Source organism: Lonchura striata, chromosome 6 (assembly GCF_046129695.1).
Source record: "Lonchura striata isolate bLonStr1 chromosome 6, bLonStr1.mat, whole genome shotgun sequence".
NCBI classification, from domain to species: domain Eukaryota; kingdom Metazoa; phylum Chordata; class Aves; order Passeriformes; family Estrildidae; genus Lonchura; species Lonchura striata.
In genome coordinates this window covers 50958952-50977338 of record NC_134608.1, presented here as the reverse complement: position 1 = coordinate 50977338, position 18387 = coordinate 50958952, and the positions used below count along the sequence as shown (strand labels likewise).

Genomic DNA, 18387 nt, shown 5'->3' with positions numbered 1-18387 from the left:
CACCCCATGTACTGCATCCCCTACATTAGATAAATGCAATTCTTTTAAAACCCACTTCTCTGTAAATACAAGAGGCTATTGGCTTTCTTTGAGGTCTTTGCTGTATTCTGTGCAAGAGCTGGGGTCTGCTCTGGTGCTGAGGGCATCATTAAGGATGCTCTACATACAGACCTTGTGGCTGTGGTAAGAGAGTGGTGGGTGACTTTCATGATGTCAGTGATGGCTGTGGGGATGGAGGCAACAGCTCCAAGTTTCCTAGTTGTTTGATGTTCAGACAAAAGCATCAAACATCTTGTAGCAATGTGGAACACCTACATTAGATCACAGATTATGGAGAAAGCAAATTCCAAATCCGAGAAATAGCATTGGATAGATAATATTTTCTGTAAAAGTGGAGTTTTCAAGATAGCTCTAAAATGCAACCTTCTATTAGAGGACATGACAAAAAAATCTTTGTTGAATGTATTGTGTGCACAGTAATTGCTGTCCCCTGGCTGTGTGGGGAGCAAGGTGAAGGCATCTCCATGCTGCTGCTGCTAGAGAAACTGAGAGCCCACTCTCACAGCACCTGGATTTAGGTAGTTTTACCCTGGCATTAGCAGAACTGACGTTTAGCCATGGTAGAACTCTCTCCTTGACTCTGGGCTTGGATGACAGTGTTTTAGGCATTGGGAGTGACAGAGAGAAGTCTGTGTGATATCACTGTGTGTAGTATATTGATACTGGCTCTCCTTTTATTATCTTGAAACAAAATGGATTAGATGAACAAAAGGGATTCCTTTGAAGCTCCATTCAATTATTTCACAGTGGCAGCCAGGGAAAAACTCGCTCTATCCCCCTGGATGTAGCAGTTCCTACTTCTGATCAGAAAGCATTGTGACATTTTCAGCACATCAGTGGCTAAGCAGTGACTCCAATGTTTGAATTAACGTTTCATCTCCTGACATTCCAGCCAACAATCCCAACTGCTTCCCAGAGACTTCTCCTCCAGAGGTTCAGCTATAGTCAAGGTCTTGTGACAGGGATAATCCTGCCCATGCACTTGTAGGGACATTGTGAGGCACAACACAACTCAATTACTGGACATGAGATTGGGAAACAAGTGGACTGCTTATAAGAGAAAAATCATTCAACTATTTATCAAGTAGATCAAGACACTGAGGATATTCCATCATAGAATTGGACAACCAGAGCTATTACTTTGATACTTCCCATTTTCCTCTTTTTTAGTGGGAATTTAAACAACATTTTTGATAGCATTAGAGGTGCTTTAAGAATCAACCCAAAAGTTTCCTTTACCATACTTACTTAGTATGGTAAAGGAAACTTAGTGGCTACTGGGATAACACAGGGCTTTCCTCAGCACCTGTTACCTGGTGCTGTGGTGCTCATCCTCCTTCCCTCCATCCTGCTGGATCCTTCAGGCACACAGGCCAGGATTGCTGCAGGAATGCCAGAGGCTGACGAGTGCACTAATTGCAGAGTGGGAAAGAACACCTGCTGATTCTCAGCTGAGTTACCAGCCTTATGTCTGTGAATGTTTCTCTGTTGAGTTCTTGTGTAGCTGTGATTTCCTTTGGAAATTTGTGGGTTGTACGGAGCGCTGAATCACAGCAGCTCAGCACGCAGCCTTCCACCTTCATGGATGACACTCTTTCTGCTTGGAAACAGTGACTGACTCCTCTGCAGGCTTTCTGCTCTTTGAGTCCTTGTTCACTTGATTTCTGGCTTTTGGGGATGAATTTACCTCCCTGTGTACTCTATTTACTAGGGATTGTGATTTTCAGAAGATATTAGGAATGCTTGAAGAATACTTTGGGGGACAGATTCTTCAGGGGAGCAGAGAAACCTGGCTTCAGGAGGTGAGGTGCCAATTGTCCTTTATATTAAAGCTTGAAGTACTACCCAAAAGCTAAAAGTAAAAATAGCTGAAGTAACAGAGATATTTTGGTGTGGAAGGAGCAGAGAAGTACTTGTCAGTGCATAGCTGTGAACATAAATACTGGACTTTCAAGTAATGTCTGTTTTTTCCAAGCAAGGCAAACTCATAATAGCTGTCTTTAAAAAGGGGTTATTTTGGAGAATGGAGTAAGAGTTGCAGGCGTGCATTTGGCATTTGTGTGTATACCCTGCCAGTGCTCTAGACATTTCTGCATATGACTTTGTCTAATCCAGGTAATGTTCAGAATACTGGCTATGTAATATATGCAATATTTGGGCATTATGTCAGCTCTATAAGTTACTGCAGTGAAAATTAATAACTTTCTCCTTTGTAATTAAGCACTTGTCTCTCTTGTGGCCTGCTGAAGCAGCGAGGTAAGAAGGAGTAGTGATTCCCAGGTCCAACTGTGTAACCATGGAGCTGCTGTCTGGATCACAGTGTCTCAAAGGAGCAGAGGGCTCACAGGAGATAGCTTCCCTGGGTAGCTATGGGACCTTGCTGGGTAGGGGAGATGCAGAAAGGATTGATACACTGAGAAAAGACACATCCAGCTCTTGTAGGTAGACCTTGGGAACAAAAAGGTGCCTGTCTCTGGGGCATGCATTTGGTATATACAAATTTTCCAGTATTTAGTTGCATGTTTTTTTCCTTTCTTAATTGGTAAAGACCACATTGTGTCTAGAGAAGAAACCTACATTTTAGTTCACTAGTTACAGTTCATGCATATTTATTTCAAGTATCAACATCCAGTGGCCTTTACTACGTAGCAGTCAAATAATGTTTTTCACAATGCAAGCCAAAGGTGGTACTTCAGCTTCTCTTGAGCTAGTATACTGAGCATTGAGCAGCCTATTGATGTGATGAACCATATGGATCTCAGACCAGGATTAAATCATGTCAAATATAAGTTCTTGCTTGGGTGCTTGATTTTTTTCTTCTGTAAGTCTATAAATGCATGTAAAAGCTCTTCTCTCCTACTTTATATGTGCCATAAAAGATGGTAATAGCATAATAGTTAATGTCACAAGTGACCTATTTTAAAACATTACTTAGAGTAACTTATTTCAGCACTGTCTGTGCTGAAATTTTCTATTTTGGATGCCTGCCTCAGCCCACTTCTGTCTGTTTGAAATGAAAAAAAAAATCCTATTCTTTTCAGAATAAAAAGAAGGCAAAGTAAATTTTGTGTGTTCTTACACATTTGATCAGCTTCATCACACTGTTCTTCAGCCTCAATCTAAAAGTTTTGTTGGATCATTATCTTTTGCTCTTCCAGTGAAAATCCATTAGGGAAAACACTGAAAAATTTGTTTTTTCACTTGATCAGTTGAGATTTGGTATCTGAATTCCCTGAAATTACTGTCTGTACAGCACATGCCAAGCACGATATTGCAGGTATTGAGCAAAATCTTGCCAGGGATCACTTTTCCTAAAATTTTAGGATATTGTGGCATCAAGCACTGGAAGTTCAAGCATATGCTGACCCAGAGCAGTGCAGCATTTGGTGCTGGGGATGCTGAGGTGGGGAATTCTGCTCCTGGTTCCAAGTGCAGTGCAGACCATCAAGGCCAAAAGTGAGGAGATGCTCCTGGGCTTTTGAGGTTCTCTTTTTACAGCTGCTCAGATCGAGGTGGAGGAAACCTCCTGAGCTAAGGAGCTGTGAGAGCACTTGCTAGGATGGGACCTTAAAGGGAGCAAGAAAGAACTCATGTAGAAGGAGGGATGCTGCCACTGGCATAAGAGATGGCAGAAAAATTGGAGGAGTGTGGACATAGGTTGGGATAGGAGGCAGAAAGAAAAGAGATAGGATTGAAAATCTGAGGGTAGTGCATAGGAGAAAGTGCCGCGCTCCCGCCATAACGCAACTCCACAAGAAAGGCTGGGACTAATAAATAGGCATAAGAAGAGGAATATATACTTCCAGGGTGAACCTGAACAAGCTGTAGAATACAGCACTAAACAGAAAGATTAGAATGGGAAACTGGGACTGGAGGAATTTAGGGGTTGCATTTGCAAAAATATTGGTGCAAGGCAAGGACTGTGAGTGGGGGGGAAGAACATGAGAGAAAAGTCTTTGCAGTGGGATGCAGCAGAAAGCCACCAAAGCTAGACCTGAGAGGCACAGCCAAGATGCATGGTGCCCTGTGCTGCAGAATTGCCTGGGAAAGCTGCATGCACCCCAGCCCAGCCTCCCTTCAGCCTGCTCCACGTGCACTCCACCGCTGCTCCTTCCACTCACGTGGCCAAAGCCTCTGCTGTGGACCATGAAGTGCCAGCCCTGTATTTCAGTATCACTGCCATTCCATACAATAGACTTTTTTTTAGGCTTTCTTTTCTCTCTTTTCTGTATTTTTTTTAAAGCAACCTATGAAATTATAGATAAAAGGGTACAAATCCACAAATGTTGCAATAAAACCAAGCATTATAAAAAAAAAAAAAAAAAAAGGAAAAAGAATAATGCTGTCCGTGAAGCCTTAATTGGGCCCCCTTGTGTGTATACATTTTGATACTGTCTCTAATTACATGGTCACACACTGCTTTTCCCATGGACCCCTGCATTGCTCTGTGCACTAAGTAGAAGGTGATTGCTGAATGAGTGCAGCTTTAAGTTGTTTTATTCTCTCTGTTGCACGGGCAATCCCAGGCCTGCCTTTCTGCAGACTGCTCGAGACCAAGGAATCCCTGATTTCCTTGTGGCTTTTCCATTGCTGTCTGTTTTGAAAACAAGAGCGTTTATTTTCAAAATGCACTCGCTCCCAGATGTGTGGTAAGGCTCTCTGCTCTCACGTGTGCAAGAGGGGATGCAGGGTGGCTGAGTGAGGCGTGGAGGGTGGCTGAGCGTGGTGGGCAGGGCTGATGTTCTCCTGGCTGTCCATGGTGTGGGTCATGCCATGTGTTCAACCAGGCTGCTCCTGCCTGCAGAATGTAGCTGATGGGCACAGAGTCTCCTGGGACATGGAGCTCTTTCTCAGGACACACAAATGCTGGATGCTGTGGGAAAGTGAGCTTGCCTTCAGTGCTGGAGACAAGCTGTAATCTGCTAGGGCAGAACTGCAGAGAGCCAGCCCAGTGGCCATTCATTATTTTAGTTCTGTGCCTTATTTCTCTCTTTTTCTCCTGGTCTCTGACTGAAGAAGGGATATGCAGGGAGTCTTCTTTTACTGATGAGGACAAATGCAAAGTGTAGGTTTGGTATGGATGGTTTAAGGTCATCTGGGGAAGAGCTGTGCAGTCAGACACTGTCATCATGGACATGTGTAGGGTGGGGGCTGAATTAAGGTACTCTAGAGGATCTGAATTATGGCGCCTGAAACTTTTGACTGCTTTGCTTTGCAACCCTAATGTTCTTATAATTTGAGTGTACATGTGCTTAATATATATTGCTTCTTCACTTATGAAAAGATGTTAACGGGCTGTACTCTTCAAATACTTTTATAAAAATTCTGAATTTAGCTTTCTGAACAGGTTTTTGAAATCAATACAGAGAGAGCTGCTAACAGGAGGTAAACTACAAACCACAAACACTTTCAATAGGATAGCTCTTTTTATATAACATTTGATATCATTTTCACAGCATGATCTCTACTTTCATACTGTGATAGCTTTTACCTGGAGTTTAGATGATTCATTTTTGTAGTGGATACTTAACTTTTATATGAGGAAAATGCAAGAGAAGCCAGCACAGCATTAAATGAACTATAGTTGCAGCATTAAATGAACTACAGTACAGTAATAATGTTGAATGCTCAGATCCTTGCCATCTCACAGGGTTGGATTCATGAAGGCTCTATTGATTCATAAGGGAGGAGATATGGATGCCTGGAATTCTCTCTGAGTTTTTGGCATATCTAATTCAAATTTTGAGGGTAGGTTGGGCACTCAGTGATTGTTCAGTAATTGTTAGAAATCTCTGTAGGATTCTGCTTGAAAGTTGACTCTGATTTCCTATTGGTGTGGATCTTGGAGAGCCATGTGGCTGTATTGCTGGCTTGTCCTCTTGTTTTCTTTCCCTGAAGCTCTTAAAATTAATTTAGAAACCTTAATTTTACACTGACTTCTACAGTAACCACCGAGACAAGGAAGAATATTTTTGTTAAATGTTCATATTTATGATGATTATTCTTTCAAAGAGATCCAGATTTTTGTGGGGTTTATATGGACTGCATGGAACTAAGTCTGTTATTTCAGCTTTTCTGGTAAATGATCACAGTTGTTGAGGCTTTCTAGGCTACCCTGCCAAACTTCTGTTTTCACATGCTTGTTACTTCTTATGAACCATTTTAAAGTTAAGTTTTTTATACATACAATTCCCAGCCAGTTTTTGTGTCTACTTATTCCTGAATAATGCAAAAATGAAAAACACCTAAAAAATATTGGTTTGATACTATTGAAAAATAGTTTTAAGATAAAAATTGAGTATTTGCTTTTTTTCCTCTGTTCAGCCCTTCATCAACCCCTACTCTCTTTCTTCAGGTTTCCATCACACTCTCATTCTTCTTTTCCTGTCCAAGAAACCTACTTTGGAATACAAAAATGTGAAATGGCCTGACAGTCACATGCTATTAAAAATCTGGCAAACTTGAGGTTAGTCATTAGAAAACTTCTCATCAGAGTTTCTGGAGGGAAAGAAAAAATAAATTAATATTAGAAAAATTTCATCTGGACTAATTCTTTAAAATTCTATTTAAGATTTTTGTTTGTAATGTAGTTTTTGCTTTAGAAAAATTAATAAAAGAAAGCTTTCCTCCTTACTAGAAGCCAGACATCCCTTGCTCATTTCAAAACAAAGATAAAATCTTGTAGGTCTTCCAGTGTTTTTATAAACAGTGTTTTTATAAGCCTGATTCTATCAAAAAGAATCCTGCAGGACCTGTCTTGCACTTGGTCAAGATGAAGGTGTTTGACCCTTTCTACTCTTGTCACATATATTGTAAAGCTATTTTGAAATGAATGAGACAATTGTCTGAGCCTGCCAAGTGTTGTCAATAGGTGCTGCAGGTCCTACCCTGGCGTCTCAGGTTGGAAAGGTTTGAAATCACCCTTGGTGATTATCTCCTGTATTTTTCTGTACTGAGCAGCATACTGTGTCTAATCAATATTTCTTCTGCTCCCTGAGGTTCTTAATTCACATGCTCAGAAAACTTCATGTTTTGTATTCCTCGAGGTACACCCTACAAAACCTCAGATTCACACAGGAATGCACATTCAAGGCCCCCTGCTTGCACCCCATCTGTCTGAGCTTATCACTGAGAATGACTGAGTGAGGTTTGCTTTACAACTCGAATTTTGTGTGTTGGCACTTTCCTCTCTCTTCTGATTCTCCTGCTGGAGCTCAGGTTTTACCTACAGCAGGTTTTGCAGTGCTTGCCTGACTCTCTCTGGCTTCTCCCTGCTCCTCTGTTCGAGAATTGAATATCTGAACTCATTTCTAGGAGGTTAAATTATGCCTAACCTGAAGCAGAATAATGTTATTTCCAGCGTCTCCTAAGATAATTTTTATTTCTAATGGGGTGGGGATCCTAGCCAAGGTCACAGGCTGGGCATGCTGGCTGCTGTACAAACAGCATGCCAGTCACTCTCCAGAGGAGCTGGAGCTCCTCAGCTGATGGCTCACTCTGCTTTAGGCTTTCTGTCCCTAAAGCCAAGTTTCAGTGCCTTTGCTGAGATTAGTGAAGCAAGGCTGGTTTACACCTGCTGAGGACTCTGCTTAAGAGCTCTGTTAAATCTGAGACTCTCAAATTTAGATTTAGTTGTCTAAAACAATAAAAATCTCGAGGATCTTGCCGGTATTTACACGGTAAATTTCTTGAAGTGAAATTGAATCTATTTATGTGAATGTGAAACGTAAACTTTAAGGAATTTAGAGATTTTAGAGGAGCTAAAATTTTAGTTATAAATTAGCCTTACTAGAGTTAATTAAAATAATAATAATAAATGAGTAGGCCTTAATGAAGTTAGGAGTTAGTAGTTAACTAATAATTGATTGCTTGTCAGCACAATGTTTAGTTAGCTGGGTTTATAATGAAGAATATAGAAACTGACAAATAGCTTTTAGGAACATAAGACAATTGTGGGGCTCTTCTGTTCTGAAACCAATTGAAGACAAGGAATGGGAGTTCTACCAAGAGTTCATTTGTCATATTTGCATTGAAAAGGTAGAAAGGTCAGAATGAGGAAGACTTCATTTACTTCCTCATTTTGGGACCCCTCCTCATGAAAGGGACACTGACCCATTTCAAGGAACAAACCACGCATGCTGAATAGCTTTTAGAGTGATTAGCATACGAAGCGGGGAATGGGATGTACCAAAATTATGGATATGTATTTGTATTTTGGGTATTCAATACTTGTATGGATAAAAAGACTCTGTAATCACCTGGAAGGTTCAGTGTGTATTTGGGAGCTATCCCACACGCTGCCCGGCATCGAATAAACATACACTTTCTAACTTTAAACTGTTAGAGAGCTTTTGTCCGTCACAGTTGGATATCGGTACTAGATCAATATCCATATTTTTTTAATAAATCAAATGTATCTTTTTCTCTGAGGTGTACAAATTCAAAAAGGTTCTTCTACATAGCTGAAGCTTGCTGTATGTTTAAAACATTATGAGGCATGGGGTGAGGGCAAACTTATAGGATGAGGAAATACTGGGTTTTCTGAGAACCTTTTGGGAAATGGAGCCAAGTACATATTTTTACTCCAAGAAATTACTGTGTGCAGCAGACTTAAGGTTACAGTAGTTTACCTTCCCCTTCACAGAATCTCCTTTTCAGTCTGGCTTTCAGTGCACTACCATACCTCAAAGTGTATCCAAACTGGGTAGTGCTCAGGACAAGAACCTGGAGATCTCCCTCTGATGTTTTTGCATGAGGAATACAATTAGAATCAGAGGTGGCCAGAGGGGAATCCCAAAGCTTCCCAATCCTGGAATCTCTACAGTGAGATTTCAGTCACTGGTCTTAAATTTGAACAAACAGGTCAAAGACACTCCCTGTGAAAATTTAATTTAATTAGAAGTCCTCATGTGATTAAAACTGTCTTTGATATGGTTTATTAACAGTTTTGATCCCAGATTAGCTTTTTGCCACTATAAATTTGGACATCAGTCTCTGATCTCTCTCTTTTTTGTTAGGAAAAAGATCTCTCTTGTATTCCATGTAAAGATTCAGCAAATGATAAAATTATGTTAGCAATAGAAAAGTTTGCTTTATTCTTCTCTTTTCTCGAGTGTGGACATTAGAACATACAAAGATTATTAATTGAATTAGAACTGTGTCTGTTATTGTAAGACCCTTGTTATGAGGCTTTTAATTGTTAATAATTTCTTAAAAAAAAAAAGGCTGTAGATAACTATCACAACAGGACCACAGATGAAGTTATTGAAAAGACAGAGAGTTTGTCTGAATATCAATAGTGAGCCCTAGTACAAGATTTATGCCCAGTGAGAATCTACATATTCTTAGTCCCAGGCATCATGGTGAGATGCTGTTAAGAAGACCAGGTACAAAGTCAAAATCAGATCAATTTCCTTTCATCTTCAAAAGTAGCATGATGTCAACTTCACCTTGAGCTACAATTTGTCCTCTGACCTGATGAAATCATTATTTGCCAATAAAATATGGGACAATTCTGCTACCTGCTCCCCCACCCCTGCTGTGCACAGAGGCACTCTGTCTTCAGCTGCAGCTCATGTGGAGCTGTACCTTGGCATGAGAGCAGCTTTGATTGCAAGCAGAAGCTGCTGTGCTACCCAAGATGATACCTCTGATTAACTGGCTCATGGCTGAGGCCATAAAGGGCTTGACATCACAAATTAAGGGCAGTGTTTCACTCTCCATCTTGGATCTGCTGCTATTTGCTGATTGCATCCTGGAATTAACTTTCGTTTTACTCATAGGAGTTGTCAATAGGAAGAATAATTAGGCTTCTGTCATCAAGTGAGACTTAAAAAAAGTGCACCAAGAGCTGATGGTCAGGCTGACTTTCAGTCAGAATTAGAGAAATGATTGTTACAGGTGTTCATCTCTCCACTTGCCTCATGTTTTCAAGTGCAGCCCCTCATCTCTTCACGAGGAAAGCCCTCCCTCAGGCAGAACAGCTGACAGCAACTCTGTAATCTGCTGATTCTGATCCCAGCAGCAATCCGAGTGAAGGGAAAAAAACAAGTGTGTTTGACCCTTGACAGACTGAGCTGCAGTATTTACCAGGATTTAGAATTATTATTTTTCACAGAACTGAAGTCTGAGCAAGTATTTATGTAAATGATGATTCTTTAATTTGTCTAATAGTAGTGGGTTTTTTTCCCTTCCACCTTGCATTACACCTTCCACCAACCATTACACGCTTCACTATTTTGATGATCACATCCAGCTGTGATCTAGGTTTACATCCAGACAATGTTTTTACTAAAATTCAGTAACTTTGTATCTAATAAAGTCCAATAATGATGTTTGTATTTTTCTATATGCAAAACCTGCATGCACCAAGAGACATAAGTGACAGAGGAAAGTAATGACAAAAATGACCTGAATATGAAATAACCAGTAAGACATGTTGGAAAATAAAGACTTTTAACCACTATAAATTACTGCTTAGAGAAAATGCCTTTTAAAATTACTTTTAATATTTGTAGTGGGCCTACATGTAAAGATTTTGTGACAAAACACATATGTGTTGTTACACATTGAACTGAATGTGTCCCCATATCCCAAATAATACCAGGCAGTCATGCTGTCATATAGACAGTGTGTGCCCAAAGTAGAGTAATAGCTCTGAAACAGCTTATTTGTAACTGGTGGTGGTGTTATCACAGAGGTTACTGGGCTGTCATTTTGTGTTCTTTTACCTGAATAGCAGGAATTCCTTTGTTTGGCCAAGGTTGCCTTGGAGTCACGGAAACTGCAGCTCAGGAGAATGTCTGGCAAATACAGCTCCACAATATCCTTTTGTGAACCTCCAGTTGTGAGGCATATCAGGGGCTTGAGCACTGCTGCTCATCTGCTGTGTCCTGAGGTGGCCCCAGGCGCTGGCTGTTCAGGCAGGGGACGTGCTCTGGATCTCAGGGAAACCTCCCCACACCCTCTGCTCCCTCCTCTCCTTGTTCTGCCCAGCAGTGGCACAGAACCAGCTCTGCAGGTCTCCAGCATCACAAGGCTTTCCACACAGAGCTATTCCTTGCTACTTGTGCCAGTCAGACACAGCCACGGTGCATGTTCTGCTGTTGTGTTCTAAATGTGATTTGTCTTCCTACGCCATGTAGCAGTGGATGTGGGGGAGCAGTGGGTAGGCAAGGTGGGATGGGATCTGTGCTGCTCTTCCAGGGGCAGTCAGTGGGATATTTCCGTGATATCCCAGGTCTAACAGCTATGCTGAGCTGACCAGCTTCTCATGTCACAATCATGCCCAGTCATCAGGGTTAAATTTTTGGTCAGGTTTTTTATTTTAATACCCAGTTCTGGAAAGTAACATGAATATTAATAGCAGCTGATAGTCATTGTGCTAATGCAGCCAGATCATTTTTCACACCAGGAATATTTCCAAACTTTAGTTTTCAGACAAACTCAAACTGCTGCTGCCCAGAGAGATAGGGAATACAACAGAGGATATGACCTTTCTGAATGTTTTCTTATCAGGCAGCATAAGTACTGTATGTCCCACTAAGCTGCTTCAATAGAACCTTGTCAAGTTATCACATTACTCGACATGTTGCTGATAATGAATACATAAAAGCTTTAGATATTGAGGACTCGGAGGAAATAAATAAGATTTACTGAAAAACTGCTCAACATATATCCCAGGGCCATGTTTATTTTTTTTTTCCATGTGGATTGTGTGCTGCCTTTAGTCCCTTAGATAAATGGAATGATTCAAGAGTTTCAGCTTCTTGAAATGTAAAGTGCAGATGTGAGCAGATAAATGAAGAAAGTAAATGGTCATCTATCTCCATTGTGGAGAACTCAATCACATTGTAACCTTATCAGTCTTGTTCTCCAGAAGTGCCTGATATTTTACTTTTCTGTTACCACATGCTCCTCTAGCTCTGGTTGATATCTGCAATATCTTCTCTTGTCCTGTATTCTTATGAGTGTTGAGGAAGAGGAGAGTTCATTTTCATCTCTGTAATTTTGCCTTGGATCACTTCTGGTGACTTTGAGGAGTTAAAGCCACGAACCCAAAAAACCCAAATGCAGTAGGCAGAACCAGGATCCAACAGCATTAACCCCTTGTGTCACTGTGGTAGAAAATGGCATTCACACTTGGAAGTCAAACAGAACTTGCTGAGAGGCTGCCCGGAGTTTCTCAGCTGGTCCCCTCGCCAGGAGGAGGGGACACACAGGACAGAGAACTCAGGCACCGTTCAAGAGGAATAGGGCAACTTACCCCCTCACTCTATTTCTGAAGTGATGCACTGGTGGCTTTGGAATGATTTTGGTTAATTCATGTCATGTTTTACCTGGGTCTGGAAAGCTGTATGTCCCCCATCTGTCCCGAAGACAGTCTGACACTGGCTGAGGTTTCATGTTTGCTTTGTTAACACCCTCTCAGTACCGCTGGGCAATAACATCTGACAGTGTCGAGTTGATTTGTTGCAAATAAGCATCTGAACTTTGGATGCAGTTTTTGATAGCTATCAAGGATTTATTCAACAAGAACTGTTTGTGTGCCTTTGACTGTAGAAGGTAAATTAATACCTTCTAAATCGGATCTCTGCAAATTCTGACTTGTAAGAGCTGTAAAATTCATGACAGTTATCTTCTTAAATAAATATATAATCAAATATTTTTAGTAATCTCTGCTTCAAAAATATGCATTCTGTTGCCTGTCTAATTCCTAATTTTTCATGTTTAGATAAAATGCATCAGCTCCTATAGAGAAGGTGGCTTTGAGATTTACTTTAAGTTTACTCATTTAGTAAACTACTGGATGCTGAAAGCATAAAATAAGAAGCTATTATCTTTAAAATGACTCCCCAAACACCTGCAATTAACTAACCTATGAAAAGACACCCACTGAAGCTGTTTATTTCCATCCAACACCCCGAGTGCTTTCTCCAGAAGGCTGTGATTTCATTCTGGGCTGCTGTTGCACACAAAGAGACATCCTCACAGCTGCTCTCTTGGCTGGTGGAGACTTTTTGTTGTGCTTAAAGTCACCTCTCGTGCCTGAGTGATCCGGAGGAGGTGGGAAGCAGTGCTATGGCACAGTGGCTCGCAGTGGCTGTAAGCAATGATATCTAACAATGCCCTGAGGAGCTAGTTAAAAAGTGCCTCTCACACTTGGGAAAGAGCTTTAATGGAGCTGCATTAGAAAGCTGGCAGTTGCTCGTTGGGCAAAACAGACTTTTTTTTTTTATTATTTTTTTTTAATTTTTTTTTTGTGCCGTAAGGATTATTGGTGCATTTATTACACAGTAATTTGGAAATCATAATAAAACATTTCTAATTCACTTTCCCCTGCAAACAGCTAATGGATCTGGTGCACAGGAAGCACAGACAGCATGCTGTAGAGAGTGGAATCTTGCTCATGCTCTTAATTGGGAGGGCAGGGGATAGAAGCTGTAACTATTTTTTTTTTCTAAGTGTCCTTCACAGAAACAGAATTTTCAAAGGCAGAGGTAGAAAATAATAACTTGGTAACTTTTCCATTTGCCTTAAACTCTTCGTATGCTTGTGCAAATACATTTTAGTGTTGTTCAAATGACATCTTAAGTGCTGCTGCAGTGTCAGAACTCTAGCAGGTGGCTTAGATGTTGCCAGTACTGCCCCATAACAGAAACCTTGGTGAAATGGTAACAGATGAATAGAGGTTAGATTTTATAAATCTAAAGGGTGGCTGGCAAGAAGTGCTTTCAGAGGCCATTGCTCAGCAGCTTTCTGCAGGCCAATGTCTTGTGCAGTCAGAGAGAAATGAGTAATACTTGAAAAGAAAAGAAATTATTTCTTTTTAAAAAGTTTCTTTATACTGCCTAACCTGTCTCTTTGCCACATAATGGTCTCCATCATGACTTCTCTCTGGAACTGGAGAAGTAGAAATATGATCCAAAAACTGTGCACAAGCTTTTTGTAGCTATGATGGAGCTGATGTTGGATGCCCTTAGGTCCAGCTACCCAAAGATTCATCTTGATATTCTTCAGTTAAACTTTAAATGCAGATCTACAATTAAAAAAATACCCAAAAAATGAATACCACCACGCCATAAATAGCCTCACATCAAAAAACAGAGAAAGTAATGAAGTGCTGATTTGCTGAATTTCAACCTTAAGTCATAGTTAAACTTGATCACATATGACTGAAAATGTCAACTGTTATTTTTTGTCTGAATTTTTGTGGAATTGGCATTTCCACTCATCCAAAATGTCACAGGCCTTAAGGATATAGTAATGATGAAAGTGCATTAGAGAGCTCATAAATCTATGGAATAGATTTGCAATTGGAAATCCAGAACACTTAGCTGCATCTGAGCAGAAGTTGAGGCACCCAAAAATCTCAGCAAAATTCTCCTTTAAAAAAAAAATCTCCCAACTCCAAAAATAAAAGCACCCTATCTTTAGGCGATCTTTTTAAAAATAGTAATATACATATCTCTTTTTTAATCTAGGAAAACATTGATTTATTACACCAAATTCCAAACAATGCAAACTTGCTTCCTTGAATTTTGTGACCAAGATGAAAACTATTTTGTGTTTCCATCTATCACACTGACTGGAACAACCCTTGATGAGCTAGGGTTAATGTTGTTCAAGCCTAGATATTAGGTGAGCTGTAGTAAAGTTTGAGTCATACAATTGAGCATGGAAAACTCTGGACAGCCTGATTTTAGCTAAGGAGGGCATGAACCCTTACCTTCAAAGGGAGAAGTATAAGATTATATATCTAAAATAGATCTATCGTATCTAAGATATTATATCTAAAAAACCAGTCTGTGGCACAGGGTACAAAATTTAAATCTGAGACTGGGAACCTACAGTTTCTGACTGATACAAAATGGCTGCTGTATAAGAGCCTTTTTTTAAATTTTACATTCAGAGCTTTTTAGCAGATTTTGTAATTCAGATTGCAGTACATATTTTTCAATATGGAATTCCAAGAAAGTTAGACTTGAAAAACTTGAAATTATTCTCTTTCCCCAGTTGCTTATTATTCTATGTCAAATATAAAAGTGAATCAGTGTTGGGTGCATTTATTTGTTCTGGTATTTTCAATATATGCTGTTAAACAGTGGCTGTTAAGCTAACAGTGCAACATGTGACAGAATCCAAGAAAATGGGGAATGAGAAGGAAGTCTGGACAGAAAAGATCAAATGCCTGATTTTATTTTTGAATAGCAGCAGACATAAGACATTTCTTTATGGGACCATTGTGGCAGAGAGGAGGAGGAGGAGACGGAGATAGAAGGCCCTGGAAGAAAGTGGAATCAAGTTTCTGAAAACTGCTGCCTTTACAAAGAATGTCCTTTAGATACAAATAACGTGCAGCTTTATAAAAGAGAGAAGTGGGTTTAGAATTAGGAACTCAGAATACCAGTGAGCTTCCAACAATGAATCTTAGCAAAGAAAAATACCTGTTGCTGTAGGAGCTCCAGTTGTGCCTTGAAAGTACAATGGAGAAAGGACAGAAGCGAAAAGACAACTATTCTTCTTTCTATTCAGGAAAGGACTGGCTTTCCCTTCTGACAACTGTCATCTCAGTTTGTGCAGTGCAGCCCTTCATGAGACCTGGAAGGATGCTTGATGGTAAACTGTCTTCAAGAAAGAACAGTTCATTACAAAAAGCTTTAGAATTTGGGCCTCCTTAACAGCCTTTCAGATAAAAGGGACAGACCGGTCTTTCTTACGTGATTTAAGTAAGAGTGTGATCACTGAATAGATCTGCAGGATGGCAACAAGGACAGAGATTTATAGAAGAGCTTTAAGAACAGAGGTTTATAATTAATTAGTCAGCAGTGAATCGGTGGAGCGTTGGGAAGGAGAAGTAAAGGAGAGACCCACAGTGCTGCTTGCAGGTTAGTCTGAAGTGAAAGCTCTTGGGGTGTGGGCCAGACTGACAGAGTTCTGCTAAAAGGAAAGAAAAAGCATTAACCTGTGTTCATGCCTGGATTTAATTCCACAAGACACTGCAGGACCTAAAGCAAACCAGTTGGGACCTAAGGTACATCAAGTAACATTTAACCAGTTGTATGTTCTTTTTATGACTTCTGTTTGTGAGGGAGATAAATGCATGTCCTAGGCAATAAAACATTTCCCCTGATTATAGCAAATGGTGTTTCTTTTCCCTCGTGGGATGTAATAGGAATATCAATGTTTTATATCTCTTATTAAAAAAGTCCAAGTTTGATAAAAAATGAAACACATTTAGTAGAGTTGTTATCCCAGGTAAGGAAAAGTACCATTATACAGTCATAGGCACAGAACTGTGAGTGCAGCAGATTTGCTTACTGCAATTCCAACAAACTTCTGCATGCTGCACCCAAAACCCACAGAAGCCTTGAAATAAAGGTGAATGACCAGGCTTGCATACAAACCAATAAATCTCTAAGCAAAGCCAGGTGATACCTTTCATCAAAAGGGAAAACTGTCTTGATAAATGCAGGAAATGGATTTTTAAATTGGGACACAGTTTAAGGGGAGCGGATAGAGAGGAAAGCATCTGAGGGAGTAAGAAAACAGAAGAGAAACAGCTCAGAAAAATAATCCTGAGAAGTGTGTCCAATTTTTCTAACATTTCTAATCACTAAGTTCTCCACAGTTGTGTGGGTATCCGTGAAAGTAGAATTTGTCCCCAGTAGAGTTTGAATAGTGTGCTGAGCAGATGTTTTATTTCAGAATTGTAAATATGTAAACTGGTTATGCCAAAATATTTTCTTTGATGTGGGATAATAATATCAAAAGAAAGGGTGAGGCAAGCTTGCCTTTGCCTTCTGTATAGGGAGCTGCAGTTTTTCATTTAGCTCTATGGCTTCTGGGGGAAGCCTTTTCCAAGCCTGCAGTTTTCAGGGACTGAGTTCTTTTCCCTTTCTGTGTTGTGGCAAAGCCAGACTCTCTCAACATTTGCTGCTTGTCTGGATAGCAAAGATAACTGTGCTGGTGCAGCCAAAAACCTGCCAGCCTGGGAGTTCCCCTTGGAGGAGGAAGCCTCTCCTGTAGGGGTGATTTCCCAAACCTCTCCCTCTGGGTGGTTTGGAGCAGGGTCGTCACCTCTGGAATACACACCTGCAAGTGGAATGCTCTCAGCACCAGCCTGCTGTGCTGGTGCTGCTGGACATTTCATTTTGGATTATTACAAGCAGACATTTTCAGAAAAAGGCAGTGAAGAATTGTCAGTGGGTCTCCACAAAGACAACTCTCTAACACCCCAGAAATATTATCTGTCATTGCAGTAAATAAGGAATTTTCTATGTGCTTCTTGGGGTGCATGTGCTACATTTGACAAATTCTGTATATTCCTTAACTTCCCAATTCTGCTAGCAGACTGGCTCCTGCTGCTGCCCAGGACACTGCTTTCCAAGCACATCATTGCCATGTACATCTCTAAGCTGTACACAAGGTTTTGTGTATACTGAGGCAGTGTTTTCACAGCTCCCTACCTCTGAATGTGGGATTTCACTACAAAATAATGGCAGAATAATTCTCACAGTTAATTCTTGTGAAATGAGATGTGTTGTAGTGAGATTTTGTTTGTTTGTTTGTTTTTTGGGATTTTTTTTTTTGTAGAATTTTATTTATAGCAGGAGTGAAGGAATTTTTTAAAAAATAGCATATTATTTCAGTTTTGAAGAAGAGCATGACAGGGTTTGGTTAGGAGCTGTCTGGGATAAAGCACATGCAAAAGCTGAGAGCTGGGCTGATGGCAGCCAGCTCAGCTTTGGCATTTCATGATGAGGGTGTCCTTCAGACCTGCCTTGGGAGGCATCCAGCAGGCTGAAGGAGATTTAAGCTTGTCAGTGCTTTCTCTGCATTGCTTTTTAAGGTCTAAAGTACAATATAATTTTTTTAATTGGATGTAATCTGTATTTTATGGAATATGCATGAAGTTCAAGGAACAGATTCCAGGCTTTGTACATTGGCATGATTTATTTTATTTCATGTTCTATGTATGCATGGAGTTCAGTGTATTGTGGTTTTACATGTGTGAATGTTTACATTAACTATAAATGTGACCTCAGAGTGTTTATATGCAATGTACTGAATCTTCTCAAGTTGACAATTACCAGGATGTTTCTTGTGCTAAACTACAATTGATAATCACAGTTCCTACAAGATAAATTTGTGTAATTCTTGTTTATCTAGATACACAAACCAGCTAGTTTAGCTTATCTCTTGTCATGTTTTGTGCTATGCCAGTTGAAAATTTTTCATTGGCAAAACTTGTGTCTTTTCTAAGAAATCTGTCTTCCATTTTTGTGAAAGTGAATAATTGCTTCCTGAAGATTAATCTCAAAATGT

General features: G+C 40.1%; 1 long non-coding RNA gene across 2 annotated transcripts in view; it reads left to right on the top strand.

The window, feature by feature from the left end:
- Positions 1 to 1632: 1632 nt before the first annotated feature.
- Positions 1633 to 18387, top strand: part of LOC110470105 (uncharacterized) — a 167709-nt gene continuing 150954 nt past the window's right edge. For both annotated transcript variants that reach the window (XR_013340195.1, XR_013340194.1), the window contains exon 1: positions 1633 to 1862. This is a non-coding gene — a long non-coding RNA (uncharacterized LOC110470105). The remainder of the gene's footprint in view (positions 1863 to 18387) is intronic.